A 25116-nucleotide genomic window follows, 5' to 3' on the forward strand; every position below is an offset into this window, starting at 1 on the left:
GGACTCTGGGATCCATCCCAGAACCATAAAACATAACAACACAACAAGAAATATGATGCCCAAATCACAGGAATTGCTAGATTGATTTATTTATTGCCATGCTGGGGTTGAACCCAGATTCTTGTGCCTGCTAGGTGAGCACTCTACCACTGAGCTGCACCCCAGCCCTAGATCAATTAAAACACACAACAAAAAGAGGTGGAGCAGGCAGACACACCTTGCAAGGGGGTGAGTGGACTGGAGTGTGAGCACCACCTGAACCCTGGGTAAGCAATGCCCCCTGTCTTGTCTGTCCCCTCTCCCCAGTCTCCCCATTAGCCTGCACTGAGAGTGAATTCTAAGAGCTCCACTTGATGTCTGAGGAAGCTTAACAGACCAAGGTGCTTGGGGCAAACACCCACTTGCTCTGTTAGGGAGTTGTGGGCAAGTGGCCTGGTGTGTTGGTCAGCTTTCCATTGCTGTGACAAAATACCTGAGAAAAGCAACTTATAAGGAGCAACGATTTATTTTGGCTCATGGTTTCAGTCCTTGGGGTCTGAGTTGAGGCAGCACATCATGGTAATGTTGCTCCACAACATTGGAGCAAAGGTGCTCAGTTCGTGGAGACAGAAAGCAGAGGGAGAGAGAAAGAGGAAAGGCTAGTTATCAAGGTTTGTTATGTAGACTCCTCTGGTGCATTCCTAGGCTAATAAGCCTCTGGAATTGCCTCTGGTAATTGACCTCTCTTTCTTGATAGAGAAGAGGGGTGGGACCCCTTTACAAATGCGTGTCCTGCTTTTAGGCAGATAGAGGGGGGCAGAGGGTTTTTCTTGTACCTACTTGTCCTCCTTGCCTTCAGTTCAAAATAGTGCATATGCAAAGCAGCTTATATTGGGGTGGCACATTTTACTACTCTTCAGACTCAGTTGTTGTAAGTTGCTTCTCCCTGAAAGCAACAAAGGAAGAAGAACTTTTATCCTCAAAGACCAGAAGCTGGCACCACCTCTGAACAGATGCCTCCGAACTTAGAAGACTCATCATTCCCATCTGCTCTCCAAAGGGTCCATTCATCTTTCCAAAAAGTCATTTGATTTCCCATAAGCATCTTTTCTGCCCCCTTCTAGTAAAATGGTATATAAGCCCCAAATTCTAATCAGCTACTTGAGTTTTGTGTGTGTGTGTGTGTGTGTGAATTCCCACATACATGTGATTAAAATCTGTCATTTCTCTTGTTCATCTGTCTTTGGGCAATTTAATTCACAGACCTCCAAGCATTTAACCTAAGAAGGAGGAAGAAAAGTTTTTCCTCACCAATAATAGACAGTATCCTCCTATCTTCTTTCCTGTACCAATGTTGTGTTTCTTAGCGGTTTTCTTCCTTGATCAGTGGTCCCAATCCTTGACTGTTCAATGGAATTTCCTGGAAAACTTTAAAAAACATCATTGCTTGAGTCCCACTGCAGAGGTTCAAATTTAATTGTTGGGGGATGGTCAGTTGACAACCACTGCCTTAGACCCTTGAGTTGTGGCTGGGGAAACCCAACCAGAACCCACCCTGTTGTTCTCTAACTTTCCTTCCTTCATTGACTTGGAAGTCAACTGGTGTGAGGAACCAATTACCGTTAAGTTGTAAGTGTCCAATTTACTCCTCTCCAGGAAGTAAACATTTAACTTGAAGAAACTAGTTAACAACAACAGATCTGTATTGCACAGACTATCTGGAAAAGCAGACAAGTAAAAATAAACTCTAGAATTATAGTCAGAGGTCAAACCCTAAACCAAGGCTCTCAACTCTAATTGCACATTAGAATATCCTGGGGAGGTGGCACAGTGGCACATTCCTTAACCCCAGCTCCTCAGGAAGCTGAGGTAGGAGGACTGCAAATTCAAGGCCAGCTGGGCAACTTACTGAGACCCTGCTTCAAAATAAAAAGGGTTGGGAGTTTAGCTCAGTGGTAGAGTGCCCTTGGGTTCAATCCCTGTACAGTAAAGAAAAGAAAGAGAAATTACCTGGGAAACTTAGAAAGCAAAACCCTTCCCTCACCCTAGATCATGAACTCTGTATCTCTATGGGGTAGTGCATGGGCATTCTTTTTTAAAGTTCCTTACTATGATAAGTCCCATGCATTGAAGACTTGGTCCCCAGTCCATGGAATTATTGGAACGTGGTGGATCTTTCAGGAGGTAGGGCCTAATGGGAGGAAGTTAGGTCATTCAGAGCATGCCCTTGAAGGGGATATTGGGACTCTGACCCCTCCTCTTCCTTTCTTTTTGCTTCCTGGTTGCTATGAGATGAATAGCTTCTTCTACTGTATGCTCCCTGCCATAATGTTCTATCTTGTCACAGACCCAAAAGCAACAGGCCAACTGATAATAGACTGAAACCTCCAAAACTAAACCAAAACAAACCTTCCTTTTTTTAAAAGCCATTTATCTCAGGTATTTTCTTACAGTAACAGAAAGCTGACTAACACACTCCCCCAGGGATTTTAATGTGCAGTTGTGGTTGAAAACCTCTACTTCTAAAATTTTTGCTTTCCTTATTTTCTTGCTCTATCCTTGTCCCCTCTTCCGGGTTCTTGATCTTAGAATTTTATTTGTTCTTTTGTTTGTTTACAGTTGCCCACACAGTAATGTGGGCTCAGAAGTGGGAGTTGGCGGTGACTCTTTCTATAGGTGAAGAGGACAGCAATAGGCTGCCTATGTGTGTGCATGCTGGAGATCCATGACGTGTATCTTGAGAGAAATTATTCTTGCTTATCTACATGCCACATTCTTGGCAATTTTGCATTCATCCAGCACAAGTAAGAACAAAGAAATAAGCCCTCCTGAAGTTTCTCCACAATCAAATTTGAGCCACTGAAATTATTTCATTAACCTGGTGCCCTGACTGATGTTCGTGCAACTTCATGTCTACAGAAAAGGCTGGCTCACACTTGCTCTAGAAAGCAGGGAGCCCACAGACACTTAAAAAGTTTTCGCTCTATTACTGATGAACTGTAGGTGCCCGAAAGGGTCAGCTGCAGAAATTTGGGAGATATTTATGTGCAACCAGATAAATAGGTATTAATATGTGGGGTTTTGTTAGGACTCGTAATAATATAAAAATATTTGTTGAACACTTATTATATATTAGATACTGTGCCAAGTATGCTAGAATATATCATTTCATTCTTTCCTCACATCAGCCTTTGTAGGTAGGTGCTACTCTATCTTAATTTTAGAGAAAGAAGCAGCATGAAGAGGCCAAGCAACTGCCCCAGGCATACGTGGTCAGTCATGGCCATTGGGGAGTTAAATCCAGGACTGTGCATAATCAGCAGTTTGCCTGACACCCACATCTGGATTCATCCACGTAGGTGTTCAGAACGACGTATTTGTGTTGATGTTTCCTAGAAATTTTCCAGAATGCCCAGTTGCTTTGATGGTGAGCAGAGAACCCGGAAGTGCAGCTGTCTGGGGAAAATCCCATTGGGGCTGCAGCGGGCTAGACAGTCATGATCCAGGGCTCTTGGCCTGCCCACCCATGACCCTGGCAGGGTGGCAGGGCTGGGTGGTGCTGGCAGGGAGGAAGGAAGCATCAGTCACTTCTCCCTCCCTTGCTACACACCTCTCCAGCAGAGTGGTCTCAGCTCTAAGTAAATTTGGCTTCAGAAAAAACCCCACCATCTCCCTCTGCTGGCCTCTGCCTGAGATTACAATAGAAGAATCAATGATGAATCCCCCGCTGCCTCCCACAAATACACACCTTAAAGTCAAATGCAATTTTAAGTGCCCTGATATTATCATGCCTTCTCCTCTTTTGGTAGCAAGGCCTCATTCTTGAGGTGGGGGCAGGAAGCTTGACCTTTTCCCACTGCCAAGTCATCTAATTCCAGTGGATCCACAATCTCAGAATCCCATCTGTACTGGCTGTGACAATGACATGTGGCCCTGGGTAGTGCGAGTGATGGGTCTGAGGATGGTGCATACCCTGTACAGGACAGTCCTTGGAGTTACATACATGCTGCGAAAGTCCCTTCATCCTCCAGGGACCCCTAGGTGAGGCCATCAGCCGGGATGAGTGTGGTCATGGCCCTCCTCCAAGGGTACCCCTTCCTTTGCAGCAGGAGGGAATAGGCCATCACACACAGGAACCCAAGGGAAAGCCGAAGAGCAACATGCATGCTCCCAGGTCCAGCCAGTGCCAGCAGGCTGACCAGTGTGTTGGGAGTGTCGAAACTTAAGTGGAGGCAAAGCCCCAAAAGACCAAGCTGGGCTCGGGGACTTGCTGAAGAGATTCCCACCTTACTAGGTGGACATGGCTGTGCATGCTGTGCCTGTGACTGGGGATGGCTCGTCGGCCTGCAGTGTGCATTCACATTCGTCAACTTTATGTTCTTCATCCACTCCTGTGTGTGTCCATTTGTCCACCCCATCCCCACTGCTAAACTCTCACTCTCCCAAGCAGGGACAGATGATTCCATTTTATCCCGGTGTCCTGGTCCTGTGTTTTAGATTGGAAGGACATCAGGCCAAGCCTCAGTTCACCCATGGATATGCAGGGTTTCCTGTGGCAGGAGCACACCCAGCCCCTCATAGCTCCTGGCTGCTGTGCCCTGGAACCTATGGAAGCTGGACGTCCTGTATGTCCCTAATGGGTAACAAAGGACAATGGTTTGACTTCATTTTCCCTAAAACAGGGAGTCCCAAATGCAGCAAGGCCAATTAAGAGGGCAGACTTGGGGACTGGGGGATGTAGCTCAGTGGTAGAACACTTGCCTAGCATGCACAAACTGATCCCCAGTTTCTTTGAAAAAAGAAGCAGTAAACCAGAGTGCCAATTTTAAAGCCTGTGCCATTTCTGCATTCTAGGGATGGTGCTAAAATTCTCTTTTGAGAGATTGAGTTTGGGGGATGTCAAAGGAAAATTCTTGAGAAAATCCCCCAAACAAAATAGTCTTTAAGACTGTAGATGTTGAACAATGATAAGTCACTGAATTTCTCTGCACAGTCATCTGCTATTAATCTTTCCTTTTCTTTTTCCTAACATTCTATGAAGGGCTTGGAAGAAGGATTGTTGGAGCAAGATCCATCAGGGCAGTGCCAAAGTGGAAACTTCCATTGGTGGCCTAGGCTCCAGAGTGCAGAAATAGGTTTTTGTTTTGTGTTTTTGCTTTTATGGGTATGTGTGTGTGAATAATCAGGAGCTCAGGGCAGGTGATATGTAGCTTAGTGGTAGAGCATGTGCTGAGCACAAGGCCCTGGCTCTTCTCCAGGGCTGTCAAATTCTGTCAGATTCCATCTAGCCAGGGCCAGCTTCCTGGGCATGTGACCCATGCATGGGGTGGGGGGTATATGCTGGCTTTAATGCTCTGCTGTCACTCCCTCAAAATAATAACTTTTGTATCAGGAGCCCTGCATTTTAATTTTGCTCCAAGCCCACAGCATACCTACCTTCAAGGTGGAGGTTATAGATGCAAGGACAGATGGGGTGAGAAGCTAGGAGTGTGTGGATGGAGAAGACAGAGAGCTGAGCTTTGTTACTCTCCCAGTTTGCAGACAAGGAAGTGGAGACCCCAGGGGAAGAGACCCAAGGGAACCAGCACTGCTGCTTAGGGACAAAACCAAGACTCTGCATTCCCATGCCAAACTCCTGGTGCAAAAGCAACTCCTGGGAATATCATGGAACAAAAGCATGGCGTCCACCTCCTGCAGAGCAGCTCAGCTCAGAGCTGTGGGGTCAGTCAGGTGGTGGCATCAGGTGGACTGGAATCTGATTCTCAGCTGCCTTGGACAAGACTCTCAGCCTTCCTATGTCCTCACCAGAAAAAGGGGGCTAATACTCAAGGCTTCTGTGAGACTGTGAAGGGGGTGGAAACTGAGTCACGTCCTTGACCTTGTTTAGTAAGTGCTCCCCCTGGGGGCAAGCATCTACAGCCTGGATCACTGGTGGGTCTGGAACATTCAGTGGGCTGTGAGACTCCGAGTCTCACCTGGGTGGCCTCCGCTGCGGGTGAGCCCTGGCCCTGCACTGTGAGGTGTGTGGTCCGTCCTTCTCGTGCACTTCATGTCTGACAACTGGTACAACCCTGCCAAGCCAGGCATCCCTGAGCAGGGGCCTGGGGACTCCTTACTGGGCTGGCCTTGACACTTGTGACCAGAGGTTGATTCCTCAAGAGGGGCCGAGGGAGTGAAGCACCAGGAGAACGGAGGAAGCTTCCACTTATCAACTTGTCCCAAAGCAGCCCTATTCCATTGTTAGTTTTGCGTTTTCAGTGAGTGGCACACAGCGGTATTCAGAAAATGCTCCGTGAGTTAATGAATGAATGACTGGAAAACAGGAACAATACCTGGGTGGAGGAAAATGCTTAGACCCAAGTGCCTTCTGGTTTAGTTTCTGTTTGTCTCTAGATTTCAAATACTGAGCAGAAATTCCCCTGAGGCCCTGTATAGAGTGGAGTGTAACAGGAGGGGTCATAAACCAGTAACCTCTGTCCTGTGTTGTGGGTGCTGTCCGGAGTCCAAGCCTGTGGTGACAGCCTTTGGTGCTTAGGAAAGCAATACCTTATCACTCCTGCCCTCTTTGCCCCTTGCAACTGAGGAGTTTGAGCTCCCAGCTCACCTGGTTTCTTCCCACTGGGTGGTAACCTGCAGGATGGGGCTAGAAAGAGGCAGTAGGATGTAGAACAGAGGTTCTCAAACCTGACATCGCATCAGAATCACTGAGTCCCACCCACTGAGTCTGTTTAGTGGGTCTGGGATGAAGCTGCAGAATTTGCCTCCTATGAATTTGCCAGGTGATGCTGAGTCTGCTGCCCCAGGGACCACACTGCATACATATTGTACCAATGTTCTGTTATAGAACACTGGCCAAGAACATGGAGACTGGTGTTCTGGAAAATCCCTGTGTGACCTGTGTAATCCACAATCCTCTTTCTTCCTGAGGTTTCTCATCTGTGAAGTGATAGTAATCATTCCTAACTCAGAGCCATTGTGAGAATTAAATATGATAATAGGTGCAAAACACTTGCTATAGTGGTTGGCATATAGTAAGTGCTCAATTATTGTCTATGGAATAAGGGTGATTTCTAAGCTTGGGTTAGTAGGTATACAGCATGTGTGCACACATCTACAACCTTCCCTGGGCAAGCGTCACTAGTCAGAGCTTTCTTGCCAAGTCCTGAAGATTGTTTCAGAATCCTTCTCAACATATTTTTCCAGTCAGCCACTACTGGTGGATCAGTTAGATTCTATATTGATGTGAAGGCTGATTTTTCTCTCCTTCCTCTGGGGACCAAAGATCTTTTAGCACTGACAATCAGGTATAAGCTGGGCTGCAGAGCCTCTTCTATAACTGAGGGAATACCAGTTATCTGGAGGGGTAGCAGCTGTGCAGAAAGTCCACAGAGGAAGAAAGGAGTGACTGGTTGGTGCCAGGGATTACCAAGTTGGTCCAGGAAGGAACCCCCTGAGGAACCATCATGTTTACGATGACAATCGCCATGAACCACTGTCAAAAAAGGAAGGAAGTAGAAAATCTGGTGCATGATATAAATATATGGATAAGTACCTCTTGGAAAAATAGACTATCAAACTAATAGTCATCATTATTTTCTCAGTATCCATCAATATTAATTTTTCATTACTTTTTAAACCTGTTGTTACCAAGGAAAATTAATGGAAAAGCACTTGAAATTGAGATTATTCTACTCACGAACTTGGAAAAACCACCAATTCATGTTGGAAAGAATTTAGGCTGTGGGACCAGACACCTGGCTGGAAGAATCCTCAGGTGTGGGATCCAGTTTGCCCGGGATGGAGAGCTTTCCCAGATGAAGTATCTTCAGTGCCAATACGAGGTGAGTCCTGAGTAATTCTGATGGCTGGGCGACCCTATCTCCAAGCATTCTTTTCTTTAAATGTGTTCTAATTGGTTATACATGACAGTAGAATGCACTTGGACACCTCATACATAAATGGAGTATAACTTCTCATTCTTCTGGTTGTATATGATGTGGAATACCACTGGTCGTGTAGTCATGTATATACACAGGGTAATAATATCTGATTCATTCTACTATCCTTCCTATCCCCATCCCCCTCCCCTCCCTTCACTCATCTCTACATAATCCAAAGTAATTCTATTCTTCCCTAACCCCCCAGTTATTGTGAATTAGCATCTTCATGTCAGAGAAAACATTTGGCCTTTGGTTTTTTGGGACTGGCTTATTTCACTTAGCATGATATTTTCTAGTTCCATCCATTTACCAGCAAATGTGTATATGTATTTGTTGAAGGGTACCTAGGTTAGTGCCATAGTTTAGCTATTGTGAATTGAGCTGCTATGAACATTGATGTGGCTGTGTCACTGTAGTATGCTGATTTTAAGTCCTTTGGGTATAAACAGAAAAGTGGGATAGCTGGGTCAAATGGTGGGTCCATTCCCATTCCGAGTTTTCTGAGGAATCTCCATACTGCTCTCCAGAGTGGTTGCACCAATTTTCAGTCCCACCAGCAACATATGAGTTTGCCCTTTTCCCCACATCCTTGCTGACATTTATTGTTACTTGTATTCTTGATAATTGCCATTCTGACTGGAGTGAGATGGAATCTTAGAGTAGATTTGATTTGCATTTCTCCAAGCATGCGTGATGTCCTCATCTATTGTAGCTAAGAGCATTAATAAGCACATGGCAGGTAGACAGTAGACATTTACTAAATGCTCACTGTTAGTAACTGGGATGACAGTCTCAGAGTTTGACCTCTATGAAGCTCAGGGATCATCAGTGTTCTGTGTAACACAGGGAATGATTGGGTCACTTATGGAATTCTGGCTTTTAAGGGTGTGAAGACACACATTCCTGAGGCTTCCTACGGGGCCTCAGGAATTTAGGGACAGCACACCTCCTGCAAATAGGATCACTGATTATTTACATGCCTATGCCCTCATTTGGCTGTGAATTCTATATGACATGCTCATAATTAAAATTTCTACACAAAAGCAGAGATAAACCCCAGGTACCCATCACTCACTTCAATCAACATGAACTTGTCACCCATCCTCTTTGATCTGTATGCTACCACCTACTCCCTGACCACCCATTGGATGATTTTTAAGCAAATACATCAACTTTCACCCATAAATACTTCTGTATATATCTATAAAATATAAATACAAGATTCTTTTTTTAAAAAGCATAATTCCAAAAATGTTATCACAATCTCCCAAATAAATAGTAATTCCTTAATATCATCAAATGTCCCTACAGTATTCAAATTTTCTAATGGTCCAATCACACTTTTTAAAATTTGCTGGGCACAGCAGTGCATGCCTAGAATCCCAGCGACTTGGGAAGCAGGAGGATTGTATGTTTGAAGCCATCCTCAGCAACTTAGTGAGGCCCTCAGCAACTTAGACCTTTGTCTCAAACCAAAAAATAAAAAAGGTCTGGGGATGTGGCTCAGTGGTTGAGTGCCTTTGGGTTCAATCCCGTGTGCCAAAAAAAAAAAAAAAAAAAAAAAAAAAAAAAAAAATTATAAAAAGAGTTACATACCTTTAAAATACACTGGTGGGACAGACACAGGGCAAACATTCCCATTCTAAAAGGGAATAATGGCATATAGAAAGGAAGGACAAGACCAAAGCAAGATCAAAAATATCCAGGGTAGTCCACATTTCTGGCATCTCTGACTTCCTGGGGTCTCTATTGCAGCTTTGACCCCACTCACAGCTTCATGCATTGCTCTGTCAGGGGATGTTTTCAGGGACTCTAATCCTCCCTGACTTGGCCTTCCAGACTTTCCTTGGAAACTTGAGTGGAAGCTTCCGTGTCCCCACAACTCTTACATCTGCATGCCTGCAGAACTAGCATCTCATGGATGCTGCCAAGGTCTGCTGCCTGTGGGAGCTGCACCTGGTCTTGGAACCACAGCTGCAGCAGCCTGATTGCCTGGACTGTGGAACGTGGGGAAATGAATATATGAAAAAATGTCAAAAATATATATACCAAATATAAATATATAACCAGGGATGCAGCTCAGTGGTAAAACACCCTCCGGTTCAATCCCCAGTATCAAAAAAGAAAAAAAGAAAAACTAACCAACTGTTATGGTTTGGAGGTGAGGTGTCCCCCAAAAGATCATGTGTGAGACAATGCAAGAACGTTCAGAGGTGAAATGATTGGGTTATGAGAGCCTTAAACCAATCAGGGAGTTGATCCCCTGACAGGATTAACTGAGAGGTAACTGCAGGCTGGAAGGGTGTGGCTGGAGGAGGTGGGTCATTGGGGGCGTGCCTTTGCGATATGTATTTTACCTCCGGAGAGTGGCATCTCTCTCAAGTTTTGATGTGATGTCCTGAGCCACTTTCCTCCGCCACACTCTTTCCCCATGATGTTCTGCCTCACCTCGAGCCCCAAGGAATAGAGCCAACCTGCTATGGACTGAAATTGTGAGCCCCCAAATAAACTTTTCCTCCTCTAAACTTATTCTTGTCAGGTCTTCTAGTCACAACAGCAAAAAGCTGAATAAAACGCCAACTAAACAAAAAACAAATCAGAAGACGACACCATGTAACCCTTTGGAATAATCTTGGTGACTTGTTGGCCAGTGCTCCCCGCATTTGGTGTTCCTTGTCATGGTTAGCTGTTTAATTTGCGAGGTCCCGGTCAGGCAGTGCAGGTGGGGAGACGTCAAGAGCCCTGGGAAGGCGGCCTCGCCTGGTGCAGCTTCCCTGGCTACTTGATGCCTGAGCAGGCACCTGGGTATTCACCCCTTGCAGCTCTAGCGGGCAAACATGCCTTCTCCATTCTCCTCTTGGGAAGCCTAGACAGCATTAAATCCTAAGCATTTCTGAGGAGAGCCTGGGGAAAGGACGGGGGAAATCCAAAAAGCACAGGCTTGCGAGGAGGATCTGTTAGGCCAGCTCAGCTCCCACCCCTGGGGAGCAGTTCACGGGTGAGGGACTCTGAGGAGACGGCAACTCCTACTGGGTGGGATCTGTCCCAGAGAGTAGCGGCGCGGAGGACAGACCTTCCAAATAAACTTGTGCGCACGTGTGCTGGCACGTGTAGGGAAATGAAAACAGCCGGGGTGGGCGGGGTGGACGTGGCAGGTGTATTTAGAATCGACGTCTAAATTGTAGAATTCACCTTTGGAAAAGGAAAAACCCTGCAACACGCCATGCAGAAGTAAAGTTTGCTACAAATGCTCAGCGGTGGAGCCGGGAACGGCTTTCAAGCAAGGGGAGCCTGCCTCGGAGGCGGGACGCAGGCATCGCCGGTTTCACAGGCTGGAAAAGAGTGGCATCAACTCTTTATCCTGGAGACCGCGCGCCCTCTAGAGGCCAAGAGCCCCCGTCCGCCTGGCCTCCCTCCTCCAGCCTCGTCTTTGGGGTCCCAGGAGGGTGTAGGGTGATAGGAGGTGTTTGGCATGCTGAGTAAGCTGTCCTGATCTCTTCTAGGCTAATAAGACTGCTACAAAGACTTAGTCTCCTCGAATTAGAGCTTCCCTTCAGGACTCCCTCTCCTCTCAGAAGGGAGATTAGCGGTTGGGGTCCTCACTGGATCCCTTGCTGATGTGTGAGTGGTGGGGAGATCTCGGGCCGCTGTGCCTGCCATTGAGGCCCCATGGTTCCCGCCTCAAGTGCCCTTTTCTCTGCACCTGTCGGGTTGCGGTGCTTGAGACCCGGAGGCAGTGCTCTTTCGGGCCCTGGCTTCCTGTCCTTCCTGCATCCTTCCTCTTCAAAGACTTTTCCCAGACTCTTCCTCAGAGGGAGTGGTCCCTTGGGTTGTCTTTGGGTCATGGGCATCTCTGGATTCTGGCCCTCCTGACATTGGCACCTTCTCCTTGGCAGGGGCCCTAAGGCCTCCCTAATGGGAGGGTTACCTGTTTGACCCACGTTCCACCCCGAAATCACCGAAGTATTTTGTTCTTGTTGGATTTAGTCTCTCTCCTCCGTATGCAGGCCAAGAAGAAGGAAGAGGAGGCATACAGAACTCACCTCCTGCCCTTCCCTTCCTCCCCAGCTAGCTCCCCGCCCCCAAACCTCCTTAGAGGGCTCTCCTTTGTTCCGGAAACGCCCTTTAGGTTAGTGTCTCAGCCTTCTTTCTGTTATTAATAATACCATACCACAGACTGGGTAAATTATAAGGAAAAGAGGTTTATTTTGGTTCATGGCCCACGGTGGAGGGGTTGCATCTGGTGATGCTGGCGGAGTCCTGGGGCAGCACAGGACATCATACGCGGAGAGTCAGGGATGGAGTGACAGACCTGGCCAAACTGGCTTTATAGCAGAAGACTCACCCTGGAGATAACACATTAATCCATTAATTGCATGAGCAAATTAATCCATTCATGATAGTAGAGCCCTAATTACCTCTCAAAGGTCCCACCTCTTAAGGTCTCAATGGGGTGTGAATTCCAACATGAGTTTCAGAGGGGACAAACCATATCTGAACCACAGCAGACGGATTCTGAATCCTCTTTGTACTCAGTGTAAAGGTGCCTTTTTGGCCTGTTCTAAGCTTTACTTTTGGTAAGTAATGAGAAGTTTTGGGAACCAGAAAACATTTTCTGTTTCCATTAAATCAACTTTTCAAGATTATGGTGTTTCTAGAATTAAAAAAAAAAATAAATTTGAAAGGTGAGCAATAATACATTCAAAAGATGTCTCTTTTCCGGGTCTTTCATTTCAAAAACATCTCAGTGGGAATATTTTGCCAATACTAAGTGCTTGGGTTTTGGATTCTGATACAATTCCTCATTAAGAGGAAAGAGGACCCTGGTCCTGATGTGCTATCCATGTCCTGGGAGGAGGGAAAGGTCAGGATGAGCCGGGAATATCCTCAAACAATGGAAGATTTCAGAAATGTAGTGCTAATTAGCCAAACTAACAAGTGGCAAGGACTTATCACAATTTGTCTGTGGAAACTGGATAATAATTAGAGTGGTTGAGAACAGGTTTAGTCTAAAAGGACGTGAGACTATGATACCCAGAAAGGAAAAGTTTATATAAAGTGCACAAAGGTAGTCTTTTAAATAAATATTTTTAGTAAGGACAGTGTTGGTGTGTATGGATCTCTGGCTTCTAAGGCCATGTCTGTTCGTAGAGCTGCGTACAACACAGTCTCCATTTCTAAGTGTCAAAGGATGAACACGAAAGTGTGACCAAGTGAGACAAGACCAGGGAAAGCAGGGAAGGACCCATGGGCTATGTGGCCACACATAGTCGCAACGCAGAAAGAGGCCCTAGAGAATGCTGCAAGACGCTGGGTGGATCAGGTGTCTCCAGAGGCAGAGAGCTGCTTGCCTAGATGTCATGCTTTAATTTCTGGGGATGGAACCTCTAGTTGTTCTAATAAATCAAAATGAATCCTGAGAAAGCAAACTCGTTTCCCCTTCTTGTCTTGTCTTCCCTCTTCCTTTTCCTTTCTCTCTCGTCCTCATTCTTCAGGGTCTTTCTACTTTATCCCTTCAAGGTCATAAAATAAGCATTTCCATAGTTCTAAAAAGGTTCAAGAGCAGGTGTGAGGGTAATGACTATAGATGAATTCCACAGGAAAGCATTTTATGTACTTATTTTTCAGTGCGAGGGGTGGAGCCAGAGGTTTGTGCATGATAGGCACGTAAGTGCTCTGCCACTGAGCTACCTCCCCTGCCTCGGGAACCTCTAAAAAGACGCACCCTGGTCTGGGGGTGGAGCTCAGTGGCAGAGCACTGGCCTGGCACACAGAGGCCCTGTCCCCGGGCTCAGTCCCCGGCACTGCAAAAAACAAAACAAACAACAAACAAAATAGGTTTATAGTTGTCCTCCCTTGTCCACAGGGGATAATTTCCAAGGTGCCCAATGAATGACCGAAACCAATTGTACCAAATCCTATCCACTCTTTTTTTCCCCTTGTACACACACACTACAATGAAATTTATTTTCTAAATTAGACACAATAAGAAATTGGCAATAACTAATAATGAAATAGAATAATTATAACAATAAACCGTAATGAAAGTTATGTGAATATACTTTCTCTTAAAGTATCTTATTGTATCTTTCTACCTCTTCACTTAAGAGAAACACTTTATGACTTTTCTGTGGCACATCTGAATCCCCAGCATCACTACTCTTAGGCTTTGGGGCCATTGTTAAGCATAATAGCACTGCTTGAACACAAACGCTGTGACAGCAAGGTAGTCATTCTGATAACCAAGATGGTTACTAAGTGATTAACAGGTGGGCCGCGTATACAATGTGGATACGCTGGACAAGGGAAGGAGTCACATCCCAGGCAGGACAGAGGGAGATGTCATGAGATTTCACCACACTAATTGGGTCAGCATGCAATTTAAAACTTATGAATTATTTATTTCTGGATATTTTCCATTTAATATTTCGGACTGAAGTTGACAGTAGGTAGAAACCATTGAAGGAGAAACCACAGATGTGGGGCAACTACTGTAAATGTAAATGTAGTACTGTAGCTAGTTTCGCTATGTTTTTGGAGATTTTATTTTTGTCCAAGTGTGTGTGTGTGTGGGGGGGGGTGCTGGGGGTAAACATAGGGCCTCATGCATACTAGGTAAGTGCTCTATACTCCTGAGCTAAATTTCAGTCTTTTTCTTAAAGGGCCATATAGTCAATAAGTTTTCCTCTGCAGGCCATATGGTCTCTGTTATAACTACTGAACTCTTCTGTTTCAGCACCAAAGCAATCATAGATAGTATGTAAGCAAGGGTGTTTCTATGTGCTAACAAAACTTTATTTCTGAAAGCAGGCAGTGAATTGTAGTTTTCTGACTCCTAGACTAGAATATTTGAAGTTTCAAAGAATTTCATGATAAAACTGTATCATTAATTAAATTATTTAGAGTATTTATTGCATTGTCATAATTGGTGATCAAATGTTTAAGAATGGTAAGTGTTCCTGTCTACTTACAGAAAGCCTTTCTGCTATTAAAATAGTCTACTACTAGGCTTGGTGGCACACCTGTAATCCCAGGCAGTCAGGAGGCTGAAGAAGGAGGATCATAAGTTGGAAGCCAGTCTCAAAAACTTAGTGAGACCCTGTTTAGAAAGAAAGAAAGAAAAAAGGAAGAAAGAAAGAAAGAAAGAAAGAAAGAAAGAAAGAAAGACTCTATAGATGTTAATAATAGCTGAATCTAAATCTCCAAATCTTTCAATGGGAAAAAATTCCTATTGAAATAGCATAGCAGAGACTGGCTGCTACTAAGAAAACCCATTTTCTTTCTCTCTGGGCACACACAGTGAGACTACATTTCCCATTTCCCCTTACAATGAGTGCCATGGGGCTGATTTTGGGTCAATGGAATATTAAGAAAAGTGACACAAGTCAGCTCTAGACTTGGCCCGTAAAAACCTCCATCGTCCTTCCCAGTCCACAGGTCAAAGCCAGAACCTGGAAAGTGAAATCCTCTGAGCAGAAACCCTGTTTGGATTTTCCTTGAGTCAGCAATAAAATTCTATTGTACTGAACAACTGGAATTTTTTTTCCTCTGATGTTGGGGATTGAAAGGAGCCTCGCGTGCTAGGCAAGCACTATCACTGAGCCACACCCCCAGTCAAGCCGCTGAGATTTTTGACTGTTACAGCAAATAGCATTATCTTAATTGTAGTAATGATTGACAGCAATGGGAATGCTGGGTGTCACAGTGAGCTGCAGCTCCCAGCTAGCCATGCAATGACGATCGTAAAGGACCGGCCCTCTACAGTGTGCTGTGTTACCAAGCCATGGTGTTTGGCAGCCAATGCATTTTCGACATAATGTGTTCAATTTAGAATGGTTTTATCAGGATGAAACCCCACTTGAAGGTGAGGAGCCCTTGTGGGTTGGGGTGTAGTTCAGTGGCAGAGTGCTGGTCCAGCTTGCACTCTGAAGGGGGGGCAGAGCTGAGGAAGGCCAGAAGGAGGTGGAAATTTGACATCCATCCATCCAGCATTCAACAACTATTTATTGAGGATTTATGTGGCTGAGGTCTGAGGGTACAGAGATAGAGAACACACACCTGTCCTTCAAGAGATGGGGAGGGAGCAGGCAGTTGTGCTAACAAGCATTTAGAGGTCTGTGATGAAATTGTGACCATGTGGGTGAGAGGGGTAGAGCAGGGAGTCACCAGCTGAGGGAGAAGGGGAACAGCTTTTTCAAGGACAAACAAGGTACCACAGCCTAGAGTCAGGTTGGGGTGGGGAGGTGTACCTAGAGGTAAATCAGAAGCAGATTTCCTGTGGGTCACATCAGGCAGGTGGCAAGAGGCAGGTGGTGGAGTCCAGGACTAAGCTTTGCCTAGAAAGTTCAGGATTTGGTAGGAATATACTTTCATAATGCCTTTTCCAGCCCACAAAATAGACTGCGCAGTCAGCCTAGTCACAGGACTTGATAACCTTAGGGGACTGCGGCAGTTGTAGTTGTTTCTTTGACCTCCAGAGGGAGCTCCAGTGCTTCCCATAGGTCCATCCTTTCAATGCATCCTTGCTAAACATCTGCTTTGGGCCAGGTACAGTTCAAGTCCCTGTCCAGCCAGCAGGGGTCTCTGTGTGTGTGTGTGTGTGTGTGTGTGTGTGTGTGTGTGTGTGTGTGTGTGTGTGTGTGTGTGTGTGTGTGTGTGTGTGTGTGTGTGTGTGTGTGCGCGTGCATGGGGCAGGGGCTGTGGCCACATAAACAGATCAGTTACATGCATGTGGTTACTCCACCAAGAGAGCTATATGTTGGATATCTCAGGAACTCAGTCAGGGTCTGATACATCTTCAAAAGGTGGGGACTTCTTTGGCCTCATCTTCTGCAATTTGTGCATCACGTCTTAGTTCCCTCCACACAATAAAAATCGCCCAACTTATTGAGCAGATAGTGGATGCCAGGCATTTTATATATCTGAACACGTTTGATTTCATTTAATCCTCATAACAACCCTGGAGTCTTAGAGAGGTTAAGTAGCAGTAGCAGAGGCCAGATTTGAGCATCTGGTGTGGAAGTGAGTCCTGTGCTTTAAGCACTGTGCCCCAGGGCTCCCTCCCTGGGGGCTGCACACTTTGCTCACAGGCTCGAAGGTCCACCTTCCTCCAGACCTGGGCCCACTCCACGAGGGAGCATTTGCACCACCTAACAGAGATCAGCAGAGGAAAACAACCAGTGGCAGGGAGGGAGGATGAGATGGAAAGGGGAAATACTGGAGAATGATATTGGTCAAATTATTTTTTATTTGTTCTTTTTATACATGACAGTAGAATGCATTTTGGCATATTATACAAATATGGAGTATAACTTCCCATTCTTGTGGTTTTACATAATGTGGCATTACCCTGGTCATGTATTCATGTATGCACATAGGAAAGTTATGTCCCATTCAACTGTTCTTCCTATTCCCATTTGTCTAATTCAGTGAATTTCTATTGCCCACCCCCATTGTGTCTATATATCAGAGACAACATCCAGCCTTTGGTTTTTGGGGGATTGGCTTATTTCAGTTAGTATGATATTCTCCAGCTCCATCCATTTACCGGCAAATGCCATACTTTCATTCTTCTTTTAAGTCTGAGTAATATTCCATTGTGTACATATACCACATTTTCTTTGTCCATTCATCTGTTGAAGGGTACCTAGATTGGTTCCATAGTTTGGCTATTGTAAATTGAGCTGCTATAAACATCAATGTGGTTGCATCACTGTAGTTTGCTGATTTTAAGTCCTTTGGATATAAGCCGAGGAGTAGAAAAACTGGCTCAAATGGTGGTTCCATTCCAAGTTTTCTGAGGAATCTCCATACTGCTTTCCAGAGTAGTTGCACCAATTTGCAGTCCCACCAGCAATATATGAATGAACCTTTTCCTCTACATCTTTGGAAGTTGGCCAAATTATATTGTTACGTTGTGTGTATATACAAATATGAAACAATGAATCCCATTATGTATAATTATAATGCACCAATAAAATTTGAAAAAAATGTTCAACAGGCTTACTATGTAAGATGTGATTAAAGGTTAACTTTGTTTTGTCTTTAATAGTCATTTCTTGTTTGGTTTTTTACTTCAAAAATTTTACTGAGATATAATTCAATACAATAAAATCAAACCTTTCTGTGTGTACGTGTGTACGTGTATGTGTGTATGGTGCTGGGAATTGAACCTAGGGAAAAACAAATCCACTTTAAATGTACATTCGATGAGTCTTGGTGAATTGATGTAACCCTAAGAGATCAATACGATCAAGATAAAGAACATTTTTAACACCCTAAAGAATTCCTTGTGGTCCTTTCCCACCTATTCCCCTCTTCATCCTGGGTCAAGATGGATTCAATTAAAAATCAATGGTCTTGTTTCTGGTACTATAGATTTGATTAGGCTTTTCTAGAATTTTATGTAAGTGAAATGTAAAGTATGCATTTTTACCCCGGGTTGCTTCCACTTGGCTTAATGTTCTGCATATTGATCTGTGTACCTGTCAGTGGTTCCATCTTATTGCTGAATGGTATGTCCATTGTATGAACACACCATGATTCATTTTTCCATTCTTTTGTGATGGGCATTGGGGTTCCAGGGCAGGTACCCAAGTGGCCTTGGCTGACCCAGCACTCCTCCTCTTGCTTGCACTTCTGCACAACATCATGAAAATACAATGTCCTGAGATAAGGAGGAATTGTCTGGAAGGGGCCAGGCTTTGTCCTTGTCCCTCCTAGATCAGGATGTCCTGCCACTTTTCAGCTCAGAGACCCCAGACTCCCCTGGGGTATAAAATATAGAGCAGACTGTTTCAAGCCCTCAGTTGCAGAACAAAGTGGAACAGTTCTAGAGGAGTCTCCATCTGCCCTGGGCAGCTTTCCTGAGCAGATCTTTTCTTTTGTTTCAATTTTAAGTTGTTTATTTCCAGTATATAGAAATAGAATTAATTCTTTTATTCAGTGCCAGGGATCAAACCTGGGTATTTGTGCAAGCTAGAGCAAGTGCTCTACCACTGAGCTATACCCCAGTCCCTAAATATTGACTCTGTATTCTGTCATAATGTTAAACTCAATTATCAGTTCTTATATCTGCTTGTAAGTTTTCTTAGTTTTTTTTTCTGTAATTTTATCTGTGACTAAAGATAATTTTACTCCAGGCATGGTGGTGAAACCCTGTAATCCCAGCCCAGCTACTCAAGAGGCTGAGGTGGGAGGATCACAAGTTCAAGACCAGCTGGACAATTTAGTGACACCCTGCTCAGGAAAAACAAACAAACAAACAAAAAGGACTGAGATATAGCTCAGTGGTAGAGTATACCTGAGTTCAATCCCCAATACTGGGGAAAGGGGTTTGGGGTAGAAAAGGCAGTGTCAAGAGAATGAGAAGACAATCTACAGAATGGGAGAAAACATTTGCAAGAGCCAGTGCAAAGGCAAGCCACAGCCTTTTTTTTTTTATATTTTAAATTTTGAGAGAGGGTCTTGCTAAATTGCTGTAGCTGGCCTAGAACTGGGAATCCTCCTGCCTCAGCCTCCAGAGTTATTAGGATTATAGGCCTTCGCCACCATACCCAGCTTTGACATTGTGCTTTTATAGAGTAAAAGTTTTGAATTCCAGTGAAGTTCAGTTTATCAATTCTTCCTTTCATAGGTCATGCCTTTAATGTTGTACCTAAAAAGTCATTGCTGTGTCCAAGTTCATCTAGGTTTTTTCCTGAATTATCTTCTAGGAGTTTTATAGTTTTGCAGTTCCATTTGAATCTATATTTCACACTGAGTTAATTTTTCTAAAAGGTCTATCTATAAATTCATTTGTTTGCATGTAGATGTCTAGTTGTTCCAGCACCATTTGTTGAAAAGACTCTTCTTTCTCCATTATTTTGCTTTTGCTCCTTTGTCAAAGATCAATTGACAAATTTATTTATGTGAATGTATTTCTGGGCTGCCTATTCTGCTGCATTCATCTATTTGTCCATTCTTTTGCCGATACTACATTGTCTTAATTATTGTAGCTTTATATTAATTGTTGACATCAGGTAATGTTAGTCCTCTGACTTTGTTCTTTTTAAATAGTGCATTGGCTATTCTAGATATTTGCCTGTTCATATGAACTTTACAATTAGTTTGTTAATGTCTATAACATTACTTGCTGGGATTTGGGTTGGGACTTACTGACTTACAGGTTGGGTAAGAACTGACATTTTGATAATATTGAGGCTTCTTATCCAGAAACATGAAATTTCCCTCCATTTAGTTAGCTCTTCTTTGATTTCATTCATCAAAATTCTGTAGTTTTCCCTATATAGATAATGTTAGATATTTTGTTAGATTTATACTTAAAGAATTCATTTTGGGAGGGATGATGTAAATGATTGCATTTTTAACTTCAACTTTTGCTTGTTCAAATTCCACTTGGTATACAGGAAGTGATGAACTTTTGTATATGAATTTTGTATTCTATAACTTTGCTACAATTGCTTTTAATTACAGGAGGTTCTGTTGTTGTTTATTTTTAAAGATTTTCTACATAGACAATCCTATCATCTGTGAACCAAGATAGTTTTTTTTTCCCTTCTCAATCTATTCTTTTTATTTCCTTTTCTTATCTTATTGCATTAGCTAGGAATTATAGTACACTGGCAAAAAGGAGTGATGAGAGGAGAAATCCTTCTCCTGTTCCTTGTTTCCTTAGTGAAGTTTTGAGTTTCTCACTATTATATACCATGTTAGCTATATATTTTTTATAGCTATTCTTTTTTTTTTTTTTTGTACATCAATTAGGACTAGATAAAAAAATTATTTATTAGATGTTTCTGAGAAGCATTAAACTTCTAGCTAGGTAGTTTAAGCATTTGATACTTGTCTACTTCTGGATCATCTCCAAAATCTGTATGATAGTATCATCTGTTTCCTGCTCTTTGACCTCAATGTTATGCTCCCCTTCCAGAATAAGTGTGACGGCTTGCATAATTTGCTTTCCATGAGTACTCATTATTTTATCTATATGAGGCCGAGGAGAGAGGAGATTTCTAAGAAGTCCCAATGTCTTCATCAGCACGTTCAAATCTGAATCTGATAATAACCGGAAGAGCTGTTCAGTACTCAAGCTTCGTAAAATATCTGCTTTTATTTTTTGTTCAGCCTGAAATGCCATATTCATTAAAGCCCAAATTCCATTCACTCGTAAAGCAGGATTTTCACTCTGGGTTAATCCACAAAGTAGCTCTACAGCTCCTGATTCTAAAATTGGCTCTTTGCTTGGAGAAAATTCAAGAAGGAGATTACATAACATGGAAGATGCTACTACTAGTATTTCATCTGGTGCATTTTGTAAAACCTTCATTAAAGGTTTCCACACAGCATGATCCTGGAAACTGGTTCGAAGTTGCTGTACAGATCTGGATAAACTGTGCAAACATCTGACGGCAGCTAACCGCACCTTGACACTAGACTCAGACAAGCCAGTCACAATTCGGTCCATCATATTTTCAGTCTCAATGATCTTCTTCCGGATGTCTTCATCATTTGCTCCAAGAGAGGCATACAGCTTGAATGCAGCCTGGTGGAGTTCATGAGCATGTTTTAAGTCATGATCAAGCCTTTTAATATCAGTGATGGCACTCACTGAGCTGGGATACTTGAAGTAGTCAGCAAGCATGGCAATGAGGTGATCGGTTATGCTAGCGATTCTCTGCAGCTCAACATCTGGCTCAATCAGATAGGCGAGTGTTTCAGCTCCTTCAACTCTCTCCTCTAGTAATCTTTCCTTACTGCACATTCGAACCAAACAAGGCAACGTCTTTAATACAATACAGTTGTCATCTGTCCGAATTGCTCCAGCTCTACACATATAAGTTAAACATTTTGCTGATGTGAGCTGCATCTCAATAGGCTTATCTCTCTGTAACATCTTCACAAATATCTGTGGTAACAATTCTCCATCAACCAAAACATTTACCAGGGTCATCGATACCTGGGGGTTTTCAAAAGCTAAAACTGAGAAGAATTTCAGCACTTGCATTCGAACTTTGTAGGAGAGTGAGGTTAGTAGGTGAGCAATATTCTGAACTGCACCATGGTTAAATAAAATTGTTTGATGATCTGGACCTTTACAGCAGTGAGAAGATCTGACAGATATACTCCTGGGTTTAGCGGGACCTGCTCAGCAGCGCCATGAGGTGCGGTATCACTGTGGCATCTGTATATAGTAGCTCCTCTGGAGTGACAGGACTGGTGAAGATGGTACGCAGGCATCGAAGGCAAGCTTCAATGAACTTCAGGTCAGGGGACAATAGTCCTTGTAGTAAAGCAGGGATAATATGGCAGTCCAGCAGAGACTTGACATTGTTTTCAGTACCCATAGCAAGTCTTCCCAATACCACTGCACATTCCGTTTTCAGCTCCGTGCTTGATGTTTCTTGCTTGGAACAGCTCCTAAAACGATGAAGTTGGCTTTCTGTTTGTTGTTTCCAATTACAGCATTTTTCATGTCTATGACACCTTGTAGAACTTTCTGGGGATCAGGGTCAAATAGCCTGTCAACATAGTGGCGACTGCTAGCTGTTACTTCCGAGAGGACGCTCATGCGGATTGGGGTCTCCAACAGGCACGCCATCTTGAGCCTTCCCACCCGGCTCTATAGCTATTCTTTATCAAGTCATGGAAGTTCCTTTTTATTCTTAGTTGAATGAGAATTTTTATCATAAATGGGTGTTGGTTTTGCCAAATGTTTTTTTCTGCATTGACTTATATGATCATGTGATTTTTCTTTTTTTTATGTTGTTGATATAATGGATTATAGTGATTGATTTTTTGAATGTTGCCCAGGCTTGCATAATTTGGATAAAATTGCACGTGGTCATGGTATGTAATTCTTTTTATATAGGGTAGTATTGCTAATATTTTGTTGAGGATTTTGCATCTAGACTCATCGTCTGTAGTTTTCATTCTTGTAATGTCTTTGGTTTTGGTATTGGGATAGTGCTGGCTACATGTATAAGCCAGAGAGTCTTTGAACCATATTAAGGTGTTTCCCACAATCATTTTAAATTCTATTCAATGAGAAAAGTTTTTCCTTTGTCCCTAAATGAAAACAGGGTCCCTAGGAGGCCCTATCGTTTGCCAGTTTCTTCCTAATAAAGTGTCCTTAAATGCAGTGAAAGAAGCCACACACAAAATCCACACACAAGTATAATTTCTATGGGAAGTTGCAGAACAGACAAAACTAATACATGGTATAAAATCAGAGCAGCATTTGCCTCTAGAATCATGAGGACAGATACTGACTGGGAAGGGGCATGAAGGAACTGTCTGGATTGATAGCAATATTCCATGTTTTGATAGGGATCTGTGTTGTAAAAGCATGTGCTTTTGTTAAAACTCATCAAATTGTCCACTCACCATTTGTATCTTTTGTTGTTATGTTAGTTTTCTTCCTCTGTGACAAAATACCTGAAATAAACAAAAGAAGGAAGGGTTTATTTTGGTTTCAGAGATTTCAGTCCATGATGACTTGGCCCTGTTGTCTTTAGGCCTGTGGAAAAGCAGCACATCATGGCAGGGAGCAAATGATGGGACAAAGGAGCTCATTTCATGGTGGCCTGGATGCACAGAGAGAGAGAGAGAGAGAGAGAGAGAGAGAGAGAGAGAGAGAGAGAGAGAGAGAGAGAGAGAGAGAGAAAGGGGCTCTGGTTCCAATATCCCCTTCAAGGGCATGCCCCCAGTGACCTAACTTTCTCCCACTAGGCCCTACCTTCTGAAGCTTCCAATCTTCTCCCAGGAGTGCTGCAGGCTGGAAAACAAGATTTCAACATATGAGACTTTTGGGAATACTTCAGATTCAAACCATAGCAGTGGTATATAAATTCTGCCCCAAAGAAATGATAGAACTATATGCAAATATTGAACTTCAGTTAATATTGTACATGTTTAAGTATTAGTGGGATGTATACTGAGGTCTGCCACTTACTTTGAAATACATAAAAAATAATTCATATTATTTTTATTATAGATAGAAGAATGGATAATTGGATTGATTATAAAACACCCAGAGTAAAACGTTATGATAAGCTGGGTGCAGCAGCTCACGATCCCAGGAGGAGCCTATGTTCATGGCCAGCCTTCGCAACTTTTTCAAAATAAAAACCAAAAAGGACTGGGGATGTAGGTCAGTAGCAGAGTGCCTCTGGGTTTAATTCCCAGTATGGGAGGGAAAAAAATGCTGTGATAAAATCTGTGTAGTGGTCACATAGGTATTGGTTATAAGTTTTTTGACTTTCCTGTGTATTTGAAAAGTTTCATAATAAAATTGTAATAAATAATTAAATAAATAGAAGATTCTTTAAAGTTCAATGTGGCTGGCTGGGCACGGTGGTGCACACCTGTAATCCCAGGGGCTTGGGAGGCTGAGGCAGGAGGATCTTCAGTTTGAAGCCAGCTTCAGCGAAAGCGAGGTGCTAAGCAACTTGGTGAGACCCTGTCTCTAAATAAAATACAAAATAGGGCTGGGGATGTGGCTTAGTGGTTGAGTGCCCCTGAGTTCAATCTCTGGTACCCCCACCCCCCCCCACACACAAAATGTTCAATGTGACTAAAAGACTGTTCTTTGTTCTGCTACAGGCCAGATTTTATTTTTGTATTGACCCCAGGGGCACTTAACCACTGAGCCATATCCCCAGTACTTTTTATTTTTTATCTTGTGACAGGGTCTCATTAAGTCACTTAGGGCCTTACTAAGTTGCAGAAGCTGGCCTTGAATTTAGGATCCTCCTGCCTCAGCCTCCCAAGTAGCTTTAGCCTCCCAAGTAGCTGGGATTACAGGTGTGCACTACCATGCCTGCCTGGGTCAGATTCTTATTGCTCAATTCCCCAGCTTCTGCAGTTCCTCAGCCCCCTCTGTGTGTCTATCTGTCCCATGGATCTCTCCTCTAGCGAGTGGTTTCTTCCTGTCAGAGCCCTGAATACCATTTCTGGATGACTCATGGTCTCCGCCCACGCAAGAGCTCCGGGTTTGTTTTTAAGCATTTGAGTCCTGATCACATGCATTTTTAAGGAGGTTTGCTTCCTCAAGTACTCACTGTACTTGAGGCCAGAAAAGGCAGGCTTTTGGCTCCCCTGCTGCATGCAGCCGCCCTGCTGAGAAGGACTGCTGCTCTCCCCCACAGAGAAATGCCGCTCAACACCTCTGCTGGCCCCTGAGGGCTCAGGTTCACCA

The 25116-nt window shown here is 43.6% G+C and overlaps 1 long non-coding RNA gene and 1 pseudogene across 2 annotated transcripts; both read right to left on the reverse strand.

Annotated features, from left to right (window-relative positions):
- Positions 1 to 539: 539 nt before the first annotated feature.
- LOC306657649 lies at positions 540 to 25116 on the reverse strand. The gene is made up of 3 exons (XR_013762840.1): positions 23304 to 25116; positions 1291 to 1407; positions 540 to 925 (listed from the first exon to the last, which is right to left on the reverse strand). It is a non-coding gene; the product is annotated as an uncharacterized lncRNA (long non-coding RNA).
- Positions 20679 to 22533, reverse strand: LOC306657642 (armadillo repeat-containing protein 8-like; annotated as a pseudogene). Its single transcript has one exon. The product of its transcript is annotated as an armadillo repeat-containing protein 8-like (transcript).

This window comes from Sciurus vulgaris, assembly GCF_902686455.1.
Source record: "Sciurus vulgaris genome assembly, chromosome: 3".
Classification (NCBI taxonomy): domain Eukaryota; kingdom Metazoa; phylum Chordata; class Mammalia; order Rodentia; family Sciuridae; genus Sciurus; species Sciurus vulgaris.